At 46.6% G+C, this 18,746-nt stretch overlaps 1 protein-coding gene across 2 annotated transcripts in view; it reads left to right on the plus strand.

Moving 5' to 3' along the window:
- The first annotated feature begins 6,122 nt into the window (after positions 1-6,122).
- The window catches only part of ELOVL5 (ELOVL fatty acid elongase 5), a 66,979-nt gene continuing 54,355 nt past the window's right edge, over positions 6,123-18,746 (plus strand). Inside the window, exon 1 of one of the 2 annotated variants that reach the window (XM_040249461.1) lies at positions 6,123-6,300. The gene's annotated coding sequence lies outside the window, so the exon portion shown is untranslated. Of the gene's footprint in view, positions 6,301-15,382; positions 15,496-18,746 lie in introns of those variants that run through there. The other variant, XM_040249462.1, reaches the window with a different exon arrangement.

Here is an 18,746-nt window from a genome sequence, read left to right on the forward strand (position 1 = left end):
AATTCTTTAGCTCTTTTATATGTTGTAGAATGAAATATATCAATTAAGAAATTTCTCTTTCGATAACCAGAAAAGTAAAAGACACATTGAGAAGCTTTCCTGATACAAGATCATGTCTTTAGCATAGCTCAGCTTGTAAAGAGGTTGAGGACTGAGACCTGAATTCAATCTTAATTCTGCACTAACTGGCTTTGCAGTCTTGGGTATGTCACTTAACTCTTCTGTGGCCCAATTTTCTCATCTCATTATGGTGCTGAAAGGGTAAAAGGAGAGTGTAAATGGAAAAGGTTTTAGAAATTTATGAGTAGTAAAAGGAAAAAGAACTGGTACCAAATTTGACTCACCATCTAATAATTATCATAAGTCTCTACTTCAAAAGAAAGTACTTGATATTCAAGATAACTGATACATTTATAGAAGAATCAGTCAGTCAGTCAGTTCAGTCTCTCAGTCAAGTCTGACTCTGTGACCCCATAGACTGCAGCACACCAGACTTCCCTGTCCATCACCAACTCCTGGAGCTTGCTCAAACTCATGTCTATTGAGTCAGTGATGCCATCCAACCATCTCAACCTCTGCCGTCCCCTTCTTATCCTGGCTTCAATCTTTCCTAGCATCAGGCTCTTTTCCAATGAGTCAGTTCTTCGCATCAGGTGGACAAAGTATTAGAACTTCAGCTTCAGCATCAGTCCTTCCAATGAATATTCAGGCCTGATTACCTTTAGGATTGACTGGTTTGATCTCCTTGCAGTCCAGGGACTCTCAAGAATCTTCAACACCACAGTTAAGACATTCATACCAATTTAAGACAATGGTGTGCCTTTTTCATCACAACCAGAGTTACAGTCTTTTATCCTCTTTTAAAAGGTTAGGTATTCTCTTAGAATGTGTTAACTTTTCAGATTTTTTAAATTTTTATTTATTTACTTATTTCTGGCTGCACCGGGTTTTCATCGGTGGGTGCGTGCTTTTCTCTAGTTGTGGAGAGCCCCAGGGGCTACTCTCTAGTTGCGGTGCTCGGGCTTCTCATTACAGTGGCTTCTCTTATTGTGGAGCACTGGCTGTTGACATGTGGGCCTCAGCAGCTGTGGCTCGCGGGCTCTGGAGCACAAGCTCAATAGTTGGGGTGCACGCCCAGGCTTAGTTGCTCCACGGCATGTGGGATCTTCCAGGACCAGGGATTGAACCCATGTCCCCTGCATTGGCAAGCAGATTCTTAACCACTGGACCACCAGGGAAATCCCTAACTTTTCAGATTTTAACATTTCAGAAAAGTGGCAGGAAAAAAACATCATAATGGGGAACAGAAAAATAATACCCATCAATAGTAATTTTAAAAATTATTGTACTTGGTTTGTTTTTTTTTTTCTCTTAGACTTCATTTTTGGCCAAGTGGCACCTAGTACAAACATATCTTACTGATCTGCGTTTTAGTTTTCTATTCATTTGTTCCTCAATTTATCCACTGAATAAGTGTAAGTATTGCCTGAGGTCCTACCAGGTGCCAAGCAGTGTTCCAAGTGCTGAGGTTTCAAGCAGTGGTGAAGAGAACAGTCTGTGCTCTCAGTAAGTTAATGGGGGATGAGAATAAATAAATATTAAAAGTGAACCTATGCTACGTCTGACAATAAGTGCTAGGGAGAAAAAAAAAAAAAAAAGCAGAGTTAAAGCTTCCAGAATGGGGGAGGCAAAGAGGGAGATGTTACAAATTTAGAGAGTGATCAAGGAGAACTCTCTAAAAAGAGGACATTTAAAGAGATCAGAGTGAAGCCAGGGTGCAAGCCTCGGAGATTTCTGGGTTAGATTATTCTGGGCCGAATTTTGCTGATGCATGGAGATAAGATGTGAAAGAGAGAGAGAAGTTAAACATAACTCTAAGGTGTTTGTTTTGAAAACACCCCAGAGAGCAAGTCTGGGGGGAAAATCAAGAGCTCATTTTTTTATTAATCTCAGTTTGAGATACCTTTTAGACAGACACCAAGAGAAGGAGTCACTAATAGGCAGTTAAGAATATAAGTCTGAAAAAAAAAAAAAAGAATATAAGTCTGGAATTCAGGGGAAAGGTCCAGGCTGGAGAAAATACATTTGAGAGTTTGTAGATTATAGATGGAATCTAAAGCCATTAAAGGGGGAGTGATAACATCACCTGGCAAGTAAAGATAGAGATGAGGACACAGATCCTTTCTTTCATTATCCAGTTGCTCCTAGATAGAATACTAAATACTCTAAAATGAAGTGGAGAAGACAAGACCAGAGAATCCAGAAATAGTTCAAATTGTTTACATTCGGCAGATATTTATGAGCATCTGCTATTTGCCAGAGGTTCTGCTAGTTGTTGGGTAGCAACATGGTAGCCAGGCATGGACAGTGCCTTCCAGTAGCTCACATCCATCAAGATGACAGGAATAGAGATAAATCTGGGTACATGTTGACCAGCAACAAAGAGGATTGGCAGCAAAGTAACAATGGAAGTACAAACTAATTCCAAGGTCTGAGAAGGAAAGGAAACTTCCTTTTACTCTCTCTCTCCTGCAAAGACAAAGCAGGCCAATGGGAACCCCAGCAACAAGATAACAGAAAACACAAATTAGAAAAGAAGAGAAAAGTAGGATCACAGGGAAGAAAAACATAAGGCAGAGATTGAATAGCGTCAACCTTAGCTATAAACTAGCTTATGAAAGTGAAAGTATAAGTCACTCAGTCATGTCTGACTCTTTGGGACGCCGTGGACTGTACCTGCCAGGTTCCTCTGTTTATGAAATTCTCCAGGCACGAATACCAGAGTGGTTTGCCATGTCCTCCTTAAGGGGATCTTCCCAACCCAGGAATCGAAGCCAGGTCTCCTGCATTACAGGCAGATTCTTTACCATCTGAGCTACCAGTTAACTAGCTTATACCTGGCCTACATTTTAATCAGAATTCAAATGTCCAGAGGCAAACAGGGGCTTACATTTTATTACAAAGGACAGGTTTCACTGAGTTGTGCAAATACCTTCTCAGCATATATAGTATTTCATCTTTAAATCAAACAACACTCCTTAGAATGGTATGCTGGTGAAACTTTCAATCATATTTCTTAATTCAACTTCAGATGTTGTAACAATAGAAAAAAAATGTCCAATATTTCTCAATACTGAAGCAACCTTCTGATACAAATGGAAGTGTATGGTTGGAGGAGGTCTGGGATCACTGAAAGAAAAATGTTGCCAGAATTTAAAAAATAGAGAAAAGCAGGAGGAGGAAGAGGAGAAGGAATAAAATAGCCAACTATTACATGAAGGTAATTCAACAATCCCTTTTTGGGGGACTCCATGGATGCTTTATGGAACCAAGCAAGAGATACAGGGCTTTGTATGGCACCTACTTTGGTTCATTTTTGACAGGTTGGTTGTCAGCTTTGGAATGACTTAACCACAGGGTGTAGGACCCAACTTGGCCGGGAAGTTGATTCTGACACTCACTAACATACTTTTCTTGAACCCTGGCATGGAGTCCTAGCCATTCTTTTGATTTAAAAAGATATATATAGCCACAATTAAGTTGGAGAGCCATTTCTTGCAACGTTATCCATGAATGTGGTGGTGCAACCAGATGGAGTAACTCATACTGAGGTCATGGTAGCCAGTTCACACTGCACGGCATAAGATGAGTTAGGTGAGGGCAGAAGTTCCTCCCTGAATTATATATGTATTGGGAGCCCTAAGTCTCTGGATAGGGAGAGAATGAGAACACAACCTTACTAGCTTAAGTTTGAGAGGAGTCAACAGTCTTGGGATCTATCTGACAGAGTTTTGGAGTGCAGGAGCAGGAAATAGAAGTACCAGTGTAATGATGGTGAGGCAGGGATAAGAGCTCACATACTTATTAAAAAATATTTCCTAAGCTCTTATTATATATCAGGACTGTAGTAATATCTGAAAATAAATAATGATCAAAATTCAACACATAGTAAACTCCCTTCCAATAGACTTTACAGTCTAAAGTAGGAGTCTTCAAAGTGGAGGTACAAGCACCCCACAGACTGAACAAGATGTGACAATCAGGAAGCTACAATGCAGAGTGAAAAATGCCCTAATGGAAACCAAGATACACATAATAACTAAGGCATGTCTGTCAAGAGCCTGTGAAAAGACATCCTTTGGGAGATAGGAATAAAATAATAAACTTTATATTTACTTTTGCCTTAAAATGAGAAAAAAATTAATATTTAATGTATGACAACAGTTATATAAGTCCGTATGCATGCATGCTAAGTCTCTTCAGTCGTGTCTGACTTGGTGCGACCCTATGGACTGTAAGCACGTCAGGCTCCTCTGTCCATGGGATTCTCCAGGCAAGAATACTGGAGCGGGTTGCCATGCCCTCCTCCAAGGGAATCTTTCCAACCCACAGATCGAACTCAGGCCTCTTATGTCTCCTGCATTGGCAGATGGATTTTTTACCACTAGCACCACCTGGGAAGCCCATATAAGTCCATAATTAAAAATAAATACAGATTTGGTGGCTCAGATAGTAAAGTATCTGCCTGCAAGGCAGGAGACCTGGGTTCGATTCCTAGGTCAGGAAGATCCCTTGGAGAAGGAAATGGCAACCCACTCCAGTATTCTTGCCTGGAGAATTCCATGGACAGAGGAGCTGGGCAGGCTACAGTTCATGGGGTCTCAAAGAGTTGGACATGACTGAACGAATAACCAACAACAGATATTTTGATAGTATGGGTTTAAAACATTTTATTGATAGGTAAACACAATAAAAACAATTCTATGTGGTATAAAACTTGAGATTTTTGGAATATCAAGTTACATTTGAAAATTTTAAAACCTGGAAAGATAGATTTGGATAGGGTGACAGAGAGTTGAACCAGCTCTGGCCTTGAACTTCCAGCATAAGAGTGAAGAGTAAGGGAGACATCTTTGCTCAACTCTTCTATGCCTCTGACAGATGCTTTTTCACATCCCCCTTGACAGAATGGTATTCATCAATTTATGTATCTTGGCTTCTGTCAAAGCAGTTTACCGTGCTGCACAGTAGCTGTTTCCTGACTGTATCATTTTACATGGGGAGGAAATTCTTGAAGTTTTTTACACCAAGCATAATATTGCAAACTGCAGTCAGTGTTTGTGGAGTAGAATGGCAATCAGATATTTAAAAATCTTAGTTATTTGTGCATGTTTACATTATCTAATTTGTGTATAGTTTCAACATCTTAATTCCTAAGGCAATGGGCAACGGTCCGGTGCCTGGAACACACCTGGCAAGTGATAAACATCACACTGTAAGTATGTAAAATAAATTTACCTGCATTAAATAGTTGGCTATGTCGGATCCATGGGCTTTGGGTAACAGAAATACAATTAGAGTGCACGGGGAGAAAGGTTTAATTTCTGAGACCTGACAAGAAGAAAGCATAGGATACTAGGATGATGAAGGCCTTAAATTATCCTAATATCAATGAAAAACAGCAAGGATCTACTCATGCTGCAAACACAAAGCACTTTGTCTTATGTGCTTGTATTTGTCTAGTTGAAAAGATGTCACTTACTCCCTCACCTTATTTCCTACAAAAAGTCTTGAGGAGAAATGGAGTTGGCAGTGATCACTAAGGGATAATCAGGATCCCTAAGAAAAATCACGGTAAATCTACCAACAAGGAGTTAAGCTATAGCATCAGTTTCCAGCGCTTTTTTGTTGTTGCTGTCCTATTTCGTTAGCTCTAGTACTCTCCCTAGGCATTTAACCCTTTCATCTAAAACCACGAACTGGCTCCCTTCCAGAACCCGCGAGGAGGCAGCACCACAGTGGGCGTCTGCCGTCCAAACACAGCCACACAACCCTGCCAGGCCTGGCACTGAGAGAAACAGAGTTCAGGGCATCGGGAACTTCACCGGTGCTATTGCGCAGGCTCTGCGTTCCACGCAGGCTTATTAGGAAGAAAGCGGATAAAATTGTCCAGAGACACGTGAACCAGAGGGGACCAACCCGGACCACTGCTCTCCACTGCATCGGATTCTGGAATTTACAATCACGAAAGTTCTATTGTTTCACGATTGGCTCCCAGGCCGCATGACATCATAGCGCTAGATTCGGCCTCCGGACGGCGATTGGCTGGCCGCGCCATTGTGACGTCACGGTCAGCCCACGTTCTGATTGTAGATACCCGGCGCCTTCCTCTTCCCATCGCGGCTGCTCCTGCTGGCCGGTACCTCCCTCCAGCCTCCTCCCGGCTCGGCTGGTCCCCGGGCTCTGCCGCCACCGCCGCCTAGCCGCTTCTCCGAGCCGCCGCTGCGCTCGGCCTAAGAGGTAAGCGGGCGGCTCCGGAAAACTTCGGCTGGCCGCCGCTCGGCCATGACACCCGCGCCGGCGCGCGGCCGGGACCGAGGGATGCGACCCCGCTGTTGGGTTCTGAACCCGGTGCGCACGAGCGACTGCCAGCCCGGCCCGCGCTGCGCCCGCGTGGCGAAGGAGCCCGCCGGACCCGCGTCTCAGGGCGCGACGGCAGGCGCCCCGGCCGTTTCTGCGAGATGCTGTCTCACCTGTTTAGCGGTGGAAGCCGCCGGCAGGCAGTGTGCCCACTGACTGGCGCGGCGGGAACGCACCCGGCTCCCCTACGGGAGGCAGGGCGGGTGGGCTCTGCGCTCGGGTTCACCCGCCCGGGTTAGATGAACGCGCGGCCGGAGATCCCAGGGAAGAGCCCCGAGAGCGATCGCGCTTCCTCGGAGAACAAAACCCCCGTGAGCCGGGAGAACCGCCGGGCGGTCGCGGCGTGGGTCGGTCCCCTCGGGCCTTTCGTTTTCTCTCTTGCCCTCCCGCCTCTGCCCCCCACCGGGAGGCGAGCCCGCTAGCCTGGGAACACTTCGGGTTTTATTAAAACCAGATAACTGTAGCCAGCGGTCCTCGGAGAGGATGAGGCCGGTGGGGAAGCGCGGGGGCGGGGACTCGGGAACAACCTGGGCTACTCTTGAGGGAATCGGGGCGCGAGGGCTGTGGGGTCGCGGGCTGGAGCGGCTCGCGGCCGGGTCGTGTCTGCTGCGAGTAGCAAGGAAAAGTCCTCTTTTACAGTTTAAACGCAGATAAGACTCGCCCCCCCACCCTACCCCAGCGTTCGCAAGCCCGCCTTGGGGTGAAGGGAGTCGTGCCTGGAGCAAGACTTGTTCTTCAGAATTGTGTCTTGCCACCAAGCGTTCCACGCCCTTGCACTTTTAGGGTGATGGTTTCCCCTGCTCACGACTGTAGTTGAGCTCAGCTCTTGGCTTCTTGATTGCAAATTTGGATAATGCACTTGGCCCACTTTGGGGTGGGGGTGGGGAGTCCCGAATGGAAGAATCCAGTGCATGACCTACGAACTGGGCTGCGGAACCTGGTGTTTCGACGGGAGAGTGGTGGGGAGCCTTAATTCTCTAATAGCGGGACCGGTGGCAGGAAGTGCTTTCTTTATTGGGCGGCACGGAAGAGCTCGTGTTGCTTGTTAGGTTTTGTAACTTGTTTCCCTAACCACTCAGTAGATAACCTGTTGGTTGCACTTGTTTTGCTGTTGCTCAGCCAACAGCACTTGGGGCAGAATCTAGAGATACGGACACAACCGGTTTGGCATTCGGTGGCTGTGGATGAACAGTTTAACTTTCCATCCGCGGTGAGGGGACAAGCGCATCACTGTTTCAGTCCGCTTGGATGCTGCCCGGGATTCTCCAGGGAAAGTTCAGTACTTGAAAGAGAAATGTCATTCGTGTCCCTTTTGCATTCTTACCCTAGATTGTAACTTCTCATCGACAGGAAGTTTTTCTGGACAGATTCTCTTTTTCGCATTTTCTTTTTTGTTTCTAACTGAAAACAAAAGGAGGAATAGTATTGATGGTTACTGATGACTACTTAGCTGAAAGTGAAAGTGTATTACAATTTGATAGTCAGTTTTTTTTTTCAAGAAGAGAACCTCATTACTTCAGACTCTGTCCTCAGCTTCTTGACTCAATTTCGAAATCATTTCTGTTCAGGGTTTCATGTTGCAGAATTGTTAGGGATTCCATGAGATGATACAGTTGAAAGTGCCCAGCATGGGGGCTTGCCAAATAGTGCTTTGATAAATGTTTCTTCTTCACTTATTTTTCTTCTTGGGGAAGGGAAGTGAGGTTTAGGGGATGTGGCCAGGAATAAAGCTGGAGAATCTCAAATAACTGGGAAAATATTTAAAATTAGGTTTTCACAGACACTAATTCCGGTATTCCAGCAAAGCTGCTTTTGAAAATGAGGTGAGTTATCTCTTTCCCTGGGATCAACTGAGCTTTTTCTTTGGGGGGAGGGGTGTCAGAATTCTTAATTTGGGGGTGTTTGCAAGGATCTCTGTCACTACCTCCTCATTTTCTCTCAGCATAACTGTTGATTGTCCTCCTGTTTGTAGAAGTGAGTATCAGTCCTTGGGTGTCTTATTTCCAACTTAAATTACAGAAATCACGGCAAAGCTGTTTACCATCTTTTAGAGTGACTTTGATGCCTAAGTAGATAGTATAGAGTATGAATGATGGTTTTACTTTTTACTCAGCCCCTTACTCAGCCACATCCTGTTGCTCTCCCCTAAGAACATTTGTAATTATTTTTAAGCCCTCCTTTTTGCCTACCAACTCTTTTGTTACTGATGGGAACAGTTACTGTTTCCATTAGTTACCCAGTGGGTTTTTCTTTGCATACATTCAGTTTCAGGTATTACTGATGTGGGCACCTTCTTATTAATAGTTGCTTTCCATAGATGATTCTTACAGCCTCCCTGTGGGAAGTGATATCCCCTACCTCTTTTATAAAGAATTGAGAACTGAGGCCTAGCGATGCCAGGTGACTTGTCCAAATCATGTAGATCTGTCTCCTGCAACTTACCTGCCCCGTCCTCTGTCCTTGTGCTGCTCGGATTTGTTCAGTGGGCTCTGCCCTTTATGTAACTCTGTTACTCTGTAACTTAAAAATCTAACCTCATGATTAAAGGTCCATCTTCAAGCCATCCAAGATTAACAATTTGCCATCTTTCACATCTGTAAAGTCTGTTCCTCCCTTTTAGCCCACATTTGATTCACTCTTTCTATTGGTTTATTGGCTTGTCAGTTACTGAGTGTGTGCTGTGTGTGTGTCTTAGGGTTGTATACAAAGCTGAACAACACAGTTTCTGAAGTAGCTTATACTTTAATCCTTTTACACCTGAACTTAATCTGCACCTTATACTAGAAGGGGATCAGAAGCAGATTTCTGAGGGGGAGGTGCTTGTCTCACTGTATCTGGGAAAGCTTTATGGCAGAGCTTGCCAGGTCATCAGCGCCTCTCACTGCCCAGTTGGTTAGGATGCTTTTTGTGCAAGAGACAGAGAACCCAGTGCCAGATGGGCTTAAATGACCACCTGACCTGAAAAGTCCCAAAGGCAGAACTTATGTTCTGTTTCTCTGAAGTCTTCTCAGATGTTTGTTAGGTCCATAGGCTGATCTTGCAAGATGACTGCCAGTTACAGTCTAGACCCTCTATTGCCATATTCACATATGGAAACTGCCACCACCTTCCAGAGAGTGTCCTTGGCCTTGATTTAGGCCTTGGTTACTTGAAGTAATAACTAGAAGAGTGGAAATCTGATATCCTGGGACCTATCCCAAAGTGCATTTAAGTTTCACCTCACCTACCTGGCTGCTAAACTACACCTTCAGGGAAAGTCTCTGTGGTATAGGGGTGTGCCAGTATCGGCTATAAGGGCCACCAAGGATGTTAGGCCCCATCATAGAGAGGATTGAATTAAATGAAATGAAACAGAACGGAATCCACATTTGAATTTCACCTTACCCATCATAGAGGAATCTTACAGGTGCACAGAGGACGGGCATTCTAGGAGAGAAAGTTTAGAGAGCAGACAAGTGCATCATTGGACATTAAAGCAAGTAGCCCAGAGGTCTGAAGCCGACAGGCAGAAGTGGGAAGAAAGGTTAGTAAGACAGGTTGTTGATAATAAGGACTAACTTTTATTAAACTATTACTACGTGTCAGACTCTGCACTGAGCCCTTACATGGATTTTCCTCAAGTACTATTAGTTGGTACTCTAAGCATTCCCACTTTACAAGTGAGGAAATGGAGGCTCAGAAGTTTAGACGCTTGCCCAGGGTCACAAAGCATTTTAGCCTGGGTGGTCTTGACCTCCTAGCCGATTGTCTTTCCTGAGATGTTGTCACAAGACCACTGAGGCTTTTGGACTGGAAGGAGCGTATCATGAATGTTGTGCTCCAAGGACATGAGTGTTGTCAGAGTGCGTGGGATGGGTTGGTGAGGATGGACATGGGGGATATGAGGGTAGACTGGGAGGCTGTTGGAGCAGGCCAGGCAGTGGTGAGGCCTCACCTGGAGCCACGGCCATGAGCACACACTGGAGCAAGCTAATCATTTGAGAATGTCTCTAGGAGAAGATCTACGCAACTTGAAGTCCAGCCGGATTGAGGGCCAGCAAGAGGAAGGGTGCTCTCAGGTGTGGGGGTTAGAAGAACTGCAGTGTCATAGAGGGAGGGAGAGGAGGCCTTGTTCTCCAGTGGAAACATCTCAGGGGCCCATGATCCATCCAGACAGGGCCTTTCTCCCCCTCTGGTCCCCATTCCTCTTTGCAGCCAGTGTTTGTCTGCCACATAAGACGTGTTTCCACCACATCTCATCCATTTGCAGGCAGTTTTTCATCTTTTAACATACCTGGGTAGTGATGCAGCTTGTAATCAGTGGCATGGTAAAATCACACAAGCCCTCTTTCCCATTTTAATATTACTGAAATCAGGGTGCTTGTGGATGAGAAAAGGAAAGTCTCAGTACTGGTGAGCTCGTGGAGTCAGTTGCTGGCAGAGTAAGAACCAAGGCCTCTGGGTCCTCTCATCCACTGAATTACCTAAACTCACATACAATGAACATTGCCTCGTAAGACGGGAATTATAGTAAAGCATACACATATTCCTTTGTTTATTGAAGTGGAAGTAATCTGAGAGGTTTGGAAGGTACAGTGGTTTGGGTAGGGTGCCCTGTCCTTGTATGGAACCCGGCCGCCCTGGTTTGTTATCCTAAACCTGCCTTCAACCTTAAATCAACTCTGGGCCTTGGTCCTTTACTTTAAAACTAAACAGTTATACCAAGGTGAATTTCAGGATCCTTTCAGAATGAAAATTTTTTATTTTCGCTTTTGCAGAGAGCAAATCCTTTGCTTCTGTTTGATCAGGGATAGAGAATGAAAGTTGAAATCCGTTAGGTCTTTGAAAGGTAGATGTCAGAAATCAGGGATGGAAATTACAGTTTTCTCTTTAAGAAGTTAAACGTAACCGCTGGAGTTACTCCGGCCTAGCAGAGTTAGTTGTTCAGAAAGGTAGACCCTCCTTATGTTGGGGTTTGTGTCATAGAAGCGCCTTCCCACCCCACCCTGATTTCAACCCATAAACGTTACCATTACCAAGCCGCTTGGTTCCTTCTGGCATGTTTCCTCCATGAGGATACTTTTATTTGACTCGAATACATTTGCTTTTAAAACTGTGTGGCCCCTGGATTGAAAATAGTCATACTTGCTGAGGTTTTAGGAAGACTGAACCCTGTCCTCCCTGCCCGCTCCCCTTCTTGTCCCATTTGAGCACAGTGATGTGTGATAACCTCAGTGTTCCTTGTATCTTGTTAGACTTCAGAACCTTTTGTTTGATGTCTTCTTGCTGACTGGGGTTTAGAGAATAGTTTTTCACTTAAGATTTCTAGTGCTGGGACTCTCATGCTTTCTCTGATTAGAAAACTGTTTTCTTGAAACAACTGTAGCTTCAAATGACAATCCTGATACTAAGTTCACACTCTTCTTGTGAGCACATGCTGGTTACAGGTTCCATCTCTATGTTACAGTTCTTCCCCCCGTTGTCAACACTTTCACCCTGTCAGAGCTAACCTCTGATACGTGCATACTAAACAGACCTAATTAGAGCCACACTGCAGTGTTGGCCACTCTGGTCCTTATCTGAGTTATCCAGAACCCTGGAGTACCTGTTCCTTTTGTCTTGGCATGGCACATGCTCCTACAAGGTAATTGTTGTCAATTTCTCCTTCCCCAAAGAATAGTTCTCATGACACCAAATTCAATAATTATTCATTTGCTTCTCTGGGAAGTTTCGCCATGTGCTGATGGCCCTTGGGGGTAGCGTTTAGGGTACCTCTGCTTCAGGCTTTGGCAGAAAAAGTACATTACCTTAATATTTATAGGAGCTGTTGACACTTGTATCTACCCTGTTTTTGAGCTGATATGTATGTCTGTGAAAATTTGAGCTTACCTCTTACAAAACTTCAAATGTTTACTATGGATCTAAAGTGCATTTATTAAAAGTATCTACTGCTGCTGCTGCTGCTGCTAAGTCACTTCAGTCGTGTCCAACTTTGTGCAGCCCCATAGATAGCAGCCCATGAGGCTCCCCCGTCCCTGGGATTCTCCAGGCAAGAACACTGGAGTGGGTTGCCATTTCCTTCTCCAGTGCATGAAAGTGAAAAGTGAAAGTGAAGTCGCTCAGTCATGTCTGACTCTTAGCGACCCCATGGACTGCAGCCTACCAGGCTCCTCCATCCATGGGATCTTCCAGGCAAGAATACTGGAGTGGGTTGCCATTGCCTTCTCCGAAAAGTATCTACTACACACTTTTAAAAGTTAGCAAACCAGTAGGAAGGGGACTGGAGAAGAGGCCTTTCAGGTTAGCAGCTGCAGGGAACCAGGGGTCCAGCTCTGCCCTGAGAGCCGGACAGGCATTGGTGGGCCAATCACTCCACCTCTTTGAGACTTCTGTGCCTACTTTGGGGCGGAGGAGCTGTTGAGACTATTTGTAGTATACTTAAAAGTTAAGTAGGGGGCTGACTGAATTTGATGAGCATCATTTTAAAAAAAATCTCTCTATTGACTAGGACATTCACTGAAGCATTGTCTATAATAGAAGACTGAGTCAGCTGAGTAACGTTCTTCAGAATGAATGATGCTGCAGTTGGGCAGAGTAATACTTTGGGGCTTATGAAGAGGATGAGGCTGATCTGTGGGGTGCTAACTATACTACATGTTAGGTACTTTTCTAAGGTGCTTCACCTCCAAGGCCCCCCAATGAGGTCGATACCCCCAGTTTTACAGATGAGGAAATTAAGGCCCAGAAAGGTTAGGTGACTTGTTCAAGGCTTCCCAGCTAGCAGGTGGCAGAGGCAGGGTTCAGATCCAGTCTGGTCGAAGGCGCCCAGCATCAGTTTCCTTGTCTGGCCCCAGGCCCACCTGGGTTTGATCTATAAAGTGTGTAAAACCTGAGGGGTGTGGGCTGGGAGGGAAGGGCACCCTCATCCTCTCGGGAGCCTCCAGATTGTCTGCTTTCCCTTGGGTAGAGATGTACATCGTGTGTGTTTTGAGAACATCTAGGTCGTTCTGACACAGGCCTGATTAAAGGCTGCTTGTTCAGGTTGTTGAGACTAACACCTTCCCCACCCCTTTAGTTCTCTTGGGATTCTTTCTCTTTTAGGACTTCTTAGTTTTCTTTCTGGGTGTGGCTCTAAGTACCATAATTCCTAAAATATGAGGATCACAAAATTCAGAGTGGTTTATATATTAGCATGGAATGTAACCAGGTGGTGAAATAACCGTTGGCTGTAGAGGAGATGATAGATAATTACTGGATTGTGTTTGCGTTTAAATATGCCACATTGTAGTAGGCTTTTTAAAGTACATTTTAACTCTGCCTGTTCCTCTTATCACCCCCCTCACACCCCGCACCCGAACAATTGTAAAATGTGGGGGTTTAGATTGAATTTTTTTTATAAAAAAGAAATGTGTTTTCCTGTCATATTTTTATTTATGTTACACTGTTTGAATTAAAATCTAAGACCTTTTCTCTCGAGAGGGTGCATAACTTATCTTTGTTAATTATGTCCCTCCATTCTCTCTTCATTTCAGCTGAGGCTGTAACACTGCCTTTGTATATTTTGTATGAATTATCTTGGAGAACATGATAATTTATTTTGAATATTCAAGTAATCACATCAGATAAGAGGCTGCAGTCAGATTTAGAATTACAAGCAGCTGCTCACAGCAGCTGATGTTGCTTAAAAGCCTCTTAAATGTTTGTCTCCTGGCCACGTGCAATTGCAGTCTGATTTGTATATTAGAAATGGGATTGAAGTAGAGCTCAGTCTCCTGAAGTAGGGTCTTTAAGGGACCAGTTAGAGACTTGCAGAGGATCACCTGTCCTCATCAGTGCAGCTGTTGATTGTCTGCAAGTCTGCTTCATCCAAGAAGGTGGTTGCCTTGTGAAACAGGTCAGAGCTTCTCCAAATAGCCCCTTAAATACAGTGTTTCGGGACTTCATGTCCCGGAGAATGCTTTATATACTGTGCTTGTTACGGCAGCTCCTTTCTGTTTGCTTTGCAAGACATGGTAGGTTTGGAAGAGGCTCAGTGGCCCCAGAGGAAGGTGGCTCCGAATGCGGAGTGATGGTGGGTGCCCTATGTCGGGCCCTGGCACGGAGCTCCGTGCTTGAGTTTACCATCGTTTTGCAAATGGGACTGGCATGTTATAAAGGACTTCCAAAATTCAAAATGTAGGTGAATCGTTGCAAAGTACTGTTGGAAACCCAACCTCAGTGGGTGATTGCCTTGCCCACGGATTCACGTATCCACCTGCCCACCTGCTGTCCATCTCAGACATTTATTTCTAATCCACTTCTGTCTTCTGAGCTCCAGATTCATCAGAAGCTCCAACTTCTCATCAGCTGATTCACTTGGTCTCCCTCCAAACCTGTCTCCCATCTGCCAGCATGACCCGGAGCATCCCCATCACCAGTTTGCCCAGGCCATCAGTGCCAGGGTCCTTCTCCCATCAACCACATCCTTCCTCCTTTCCTCCATCTGTCATTCGCCAAGTGTTGTCCATTCAGGCTCTGCTGTGTCTGCCGCCGCCCTGCCTGCACAGCACGCCAGCCCTTGCAGGGTGCCTGGTTTCCCCCGGCTCCTTCCTGCCTCTCTGTGTTCAGGTCCCAACCTGGCCTTCACTGAGATCTGACACGTCAGTGGGATCCGCGCACTCCATACTGAAAGCTTCGTTTACTTTCACTTAGGGCCATCCTTGATCCTGCTTCACTTCCTGCCTGCACCTCTCACTCTGAACACCCCACATCTCCCCACCCGTGCCCTGTCAGCTCCATCTCTGCTCTGCACTGTCTGTGTCCGGATGCTTCCCTGATTGCTTCCCACTGACAAAAACACACGAAAGCAAAGCCAGCTAAACAGAAAAGGCCCTGTTCCTTGTAAGTCAGACTCACACACCCTGGAATCTGATGCTATTTACTCAATTAGCTATTCCTACCCCTTCCCGCTCTTGTAACTTTGGTTGTAGCCAGCTGACCTCTGTGTGCATCAGCCTCCTCATCAGGGGAGGACAACTAGTGCTTTCCTCCCCTCTCTGCTCCAGGTCTGGCGTGTTCCCTGTGTATCCTTGGTACCTGTGTGCTGTCTGGCATGTGGTAGGTATCTGGCAATTATTTGCATGAATGTTTCTCTCTCTATGTACCTTTTGGGTATAATCAGCTCTGTAATCTGTGCTTATGGCTTTGTGAAGGTGAGTATGCCTCAGTAGCCTGAGAAGCTTGAGAGTTTGTAACACTGCACAGATGAGGAGCCCCCGCGGGGAAGCCAGCTCTGGGAGATAGCAGCCTTAGGGGGCTGGATTCCCTGCTTAGGGTTTCTGTTCTCCCACCCAGGCTGAGGGAGTAGAGCAAATTGCGAAACGTCCCCCTGCCATCTGCCAGGAGCAGAGGATGCTGTTTCAGTGTGATGTGTTAAACGGCGTTGCTTATTTGCATGTTACCTTGTAGAGCTTTTAGGTGGAATAAGCCAGGGATTTGTTGTGGCACTGTGCCCAAGGAAGGAAGAGAACCCATGCTGGTGTCTAAGCACTCGGCTATTCCCTGGTCAAATAATGGTTGAAACTGACACTCTCTTTTTAAACTAATTTTGGTTGGTCTCAACACTGAGCCATGGAGAAGGAAATGGCAATCCACTCCAGTATTCTTGCCTGGAGAATCCCATGGACAGAAGAGCCTGATGGGCTGCCGTCTGTGGGGTCGCACAGAGTCCGGCACGACTGAAGTGACTTAGCAGCAGCAGCACCAATGCTGAGCCAAGGTTAAGGCAGCCCGTGTAGGTTGGACGGAACCTGTCTGCTTCAGTTGCCATGTGGTCATTGATTCACTGACCATAGGCACTTACTCCCCATTGTGTTCTCTGCTGCCCTCTGCTCCAGTGCGTGGATCCTGCAGAGACGTATGACAGTACACCTGCTGACAGGTCGTAACCCAGTGGGAGAGGTGAGGTGTCAGCTTGATGCAGTAGATCGTTATTGGTGCTGTGGGTAGGGCCGTGTGTTGCCATTAGGTTTGAGTGCAAGTGACAGAGATCCCCAAATTATCATGGCCCCACTAATGCATCTCAAAACAAGGTGTTACTTGTATTTTGCACAGAGGGCTGGGGAAAGGGTACGAGGTGACCAGCTACAGGCTCCTAGCTCACTGTGTGTCAGGCTCAGAGGCAGCAGGATGGAGAAGGAGACAGAGTAGAAGGCGCCGAGGATTCAGTTGTGTTTTCTCTTAAGGGACGTTCCCAGAAACCAACCCCCGACAGTGTCGCTTATGTCTCCCTTAGCCAGGACTTTAAACATACAGCCACACGAATCTGCGGACAGACTGAGAAATCTCATCCTGATTCTGAGTGGCTGTGGGCAGCTCAGAGTCCTGCTGCTGTACCCAGAATCCTGGTGACCGCCCCCCGGCCTGTACTAGGGTGGATGAGAGTGACTGTGTTGCCCACGTGGAAGTTGGAGTCTGTGGAAGAGACCGACAGGGAACAGATACTGGTACCATAGTGATGAGCACCGAGAGCGCAGTGTGGGGTGCTGTGGACAGACAGGAAGGGACCCCCTAAATCAGACCCAGGGGGCCGGGGAAGGGTGCCTGGAGACTGAGCAGACATCTGCCTGCTGGAGAGAGGAAGCAGGCGTTCAGGCAGAGGCTGTGAGGGAGGAGGCAGGTAGCACCTGAGGAACTGATTGTAAGGAGAAGCAAAGGAGGAAGCAGGGGCCTGAGGCCGCACTGAGGGATCTGAGCTTTGTCCTAAGAGCCTTTAACTGGTTTTGAGAGGAGTAATCCGGAAAGATGCTTTTTGGGAAGTGGGAAGCAACGCCAAGACCAGAGGCAGGGACCCTCCATCAGAAGGGAGTGCAGTAGTTCAGCTGACATGATGCTGACCTTGATTAGACAGTGGCTTTCAGGATCGAGGATTTCCTAGAACTGGGAGCAGATTTAGAAATAGTTTGGGCTGCTCTTCACTTGACAGCTGATGAAAGCAAGGCGGAGAGGTCAGATGGCGGGGCCGGGCTGCACAGTCAGCTGGCGGCAGCGCTGGGTCACCCCTCTGCCTGAACTCTCTGTGTCCCTGCCGAATGGCCAGCTGGGGCCACAGGGCCTTGTTGAGCGTCGGAGAGGGCAGGTGGTGTGTGAGCTGGAACGTGGAGAGCGGCTGCTGGGGCGAGCGCGGTGCAGGCCCTGGGAGTGGCACTGCAGTGGGTGTGGAGCAGAAGTGGGCGAGCTGGATACTCCCAGTTCTGCAGCTTGAGATCAGTGGTAGGGGACTTCAGGGAGGTCGGGTAAGGTAAGTCGCTCAGGAGTGTTTCGAAATCAAGGAAGGCTTCCCTGTAAGATTAAGTGGGTTAGGCTTAACTCTTTAAGCACTGGGAACCAATTAACATTTGGTATTGAAGGACTGACTTGAGCTTGACGGCACAGTCTGCGTTTAATGTTGGCCATGCCCTGGGCCTCGTATAAAGTGCCTGTGGTCAGCAGAATAAAGTCCCTCAAAGATGTGTCCCAGTTTCCCATCACTGTGACTATGTGGAGAATTAAGGCTGCAGATGGAATTAAGGCTGCCAGCCAGCTGAAGTAGTGTCCTAGGTTATCCAAGTGGGCTCAGTGTAACCAACCCCCAAGGGTCCTTAAGGAGCTTCCCTCGTCAGCTGGTAAAGAATCCACTTGCAAGGCAGTAGACCTGGGTTCAATCACTGGGTTGGGAAGATCCCCTGGAGAAGGGAAAGGTTACCCACTCTGGTATTCAGGCCTAGAGAATTCTATACAGTCCATGGGGTCACAAAGAGTAGGACATGACTCAGTGACTTTCACTTTCACTTTTCAAGGGTCCTTAAATGTGGAAGAGGGGGTGGGAAAGAATGAGAAGGGTGGGGTGTGAGGAGACTGGGCCCCGTGCTGCTGGCCTTCAGGACGGAGGAGGCAACCGTGAAATGGAGCGGTAGATCGCAGCCTGTAGAAGCTGGAAAAGGCCAGGAGAAGGGTCCTCCCGTAAAGCCTCCAGAAAGCAGCCATGCGCATGCCTGGATTTTAGTCCAGTGAGACCCGTTTTGGACTTCTGACCTGTAAGATACACTTGTGTTGTTAAAAGAACTTCGGGGGCTTCCTTGGTGGCTCAGACGGTAAAGAATCTGCCTGCAGTTCAGGAGACCCAGGTTCGATCCTTGGGTCATGAAGATCCCCTGGAGAAAGGAACGGCAACCTGCTGCAGTATTCTTGCCTGGAGAATTCCATGGACAGAGGAGCCTGATGGGCTGCAGTCCATGGTGTCACACAACTGGACATGCCTGAGCAACTAATACAACAACAAGCCACTAAGTTTGTGGTCCTTGGTTACCTGACACAGCGGTCAGTAAGTG

This window comes from Oryx dammah, unplaced genomic scaffold (genome assembly GCF_014754425.2).
Source record: "Oryx dammah isolate SB20612 unplaced genomic scaffold, SCBI_Odam_1.1 HiC_scaffold_11, whole genome shotgun sequence".
NCBI lineage: Eukaryota > Metazoa > Chordata > Mammalia > Artiodactyla > Bovidae > Oryx > Oryx dammah.